This window comes from Arachis stenosperma, chromosome 4 (genome assembly GCF_014773155.1).
Source record: "Arachis stenosperma cultivar V10309 chromosome 4, arast.V10309.gnm1.PFL2, whole genome shotgun sequence".
Lineage (NCBI taxonomy): Eukaryota > Viridiplantae > Streptophyta > Magnoliopsida > Fabales > Fabaceae > Arachis > Arachis stenosperma.
This window is the reverse complement of record NC_080380.1, coordinates 121,145,337-121,147,479: the sequence shown is the minus strand read 5'-3', so window position 1 is coordinate 121,147,479 and position 2,143 is coordinate 121,145,337. Positions and strand designations below refer to the sequence as shown.

General features: G+C 41.0%; 1 non-coding gene across 1 annotated transcript; it reads right to left on the bottom strand.

Annotated features, from left to right (window-relative positions):
• Window positions 1-629: 629 nt before the first annotated feature.
• On the bottom strand, window positions 630-733 carry LOC130977207 (small nucleolar RNA R71). Its single transcript, XR_009084910.1, has one exon. It is a non-coding gene; the product is annotated as a small nucleolar RNA R71 (small nucleolar RNA).
• Between the last annotated feature and the right edge of the window lie 1,410 nt (window positions 734-2,143).

Genomic DNA, 2,143 nt, shown 5'->3' with positions numbered 1-2,143 from the left:
TCTTCTCCCCTTTCTTCTTCTACTAACGTAAAGGAATCTCTATACTGTGACATAGAGGATTCCTCTTCTTTTCCTATTTTTTTCTCTTTCATATGAGCAGGAACAAGGACAAAAGCACTCTTGTTGAAGCTGATCCTGAACCTGAAAGGACTTTGAAGAGGAAACTAAGAGAAGCTAAATTACAACAATCCAGAAGTAACCTTTCAGAAATTTTCGAACAAGAGAAGGAGATGGCAGCCGAACCCAATAATGATAATGCAAGAAGGATGCTTGGTGACTTTACCAAACCCACGTCCAAATTTGATGGAAGAAGCATCTCCATTCCTGCCATTGGAGCAAACAATTTTGAGCTGAAACCTCAGCTAGTTGCCTTAATGCAACAAAACTGCAAGTTCTATGGACTTCCATCTGAAGATCCTTATCAGTTTTTAACTGAGTTCTTGCAGATCTGTGAGACTGTTAAGACAAATGGAGTAGATCCTGAAGTCTACAGGCTTATGCTTTTCCCTTTTGCTGTAAGAGACAGAGCTAGAATATGGTTGGACTCACAACCTAAAGATAGCCTGGACTCCTGGGATAAGCTGGTCACGGCTTTCTTGGATAAATTCTTTCCTCCTCAAAAGCTGAGCAAGCTTAGAGTGGATGTTCAGACCTTCAAACAGAAAGATGGTGAATCCCTCTATGAAGCTTGGGAAAGATACAAGCAGTTGACCAAAAGGTGTCCATCTGACATGTTTTCAGAATGGATCATATTAGATATATTCTATTATGTTCTATTTGAGTTTTCGAAAATGTCATTGGACCATTCTGCAGGTGGATCCATCCACCTAAAGAAAACACCTGCAGAAGCTCAAGAACTCATTGACATGGTTGCAAATAACCAATTTATGTACACTTCTGAGAGGAATTCCGTGAATAATGGGACACCTCAGAGGAAGGGAGTTCTTGAAATTGATGCTCTGAATGCCATATTGGCTCAGAACAAAGTGTTGACTCAGCAAGTCAACATGATCTCTCAAAGTCTGAATGGATGGAAAAACGCATCCAACAGTACTAAAGAGGCAGCTTCTGAAGAAGCTTATGATCCTGAGAACCCTGCAATAGCAGAGGTAAATTACATGGGTGAACCTTATGGAAACACCTATAATTCATCATGGAGAAATCATCCAAATTTCTCATGGAAGGATCAACAAAAGCCTCAACAAGGCTTTAACAATGGTGGACGCAATAGGCTGAGCAATAGCAAGCCTTTTCCATCATCTTCTCAGCAACAGACAGAGAATTCTGAACAAAGCACTTCCAATTTAGCCAATCTAGTCTCTGATCTGTAAAAGCCACTTTCAGTTTCATGAGTGAAACAAGATCCTCCATCAGAAATCTAGAGGCACAAGTGGGCCAGCTGAGTAAGAAAGTCATTGAAACTCCTCCCAGTATTCTCCCAAGCAATACAGAAGAGAATCCAAAAGGAGAGTGCAAGGCCATTGATGTAATCAATATGGCCGAATGCACAAGGGAGGAGGAGGACGAAAATCCTAGTGAGGAAGACCTCCTGGGACGTCTCTCAAGCAAGAGGGAGTTTCCTATTAAGGATCCAAAGGAATCTGAGGCTCATATAGAGACCATAGAGATTCCATTAAATCTCCTTCTGCCATTCATGAGCTCTGAAGACTATTCTTCCTCTGAAGAGGATGAAGATGTGACTGGAGAGCAAGTTGCTCAATATTTAGGAGCTATCATGAAGCTGAATGCCAAGTTGTTTGGTAATGAGACTTGGAAAAGTGAACATCCCTTGCTCATTAATGAACTAGATACCTGGATTCAGCAAATTTTACCTCAAAAGAGACAAGATCCTGGCAAGTTCTTAATACCTTGTACCATAGGCACCATGACCTTTGAAAAAGCTCTATGTGATCTAGGGTCAGGGATAAATCTTATGCCACTCTCTATAATGGAGAAGTTGGGGATCATTGAGGTACAACCTGCCTTGTTCTCATTACAATTGGCAGACAAGTCATTGAGACAAGCTTATGGAATAGTAGAGGACGTGTTAGTAAAGGTTGAAGGCCTTTACATCCTTGCTGATTTCATAATCTTAGACACTAGGAAGGAAGATGATGAATGCATCATCCTTGGAAGACCTTTC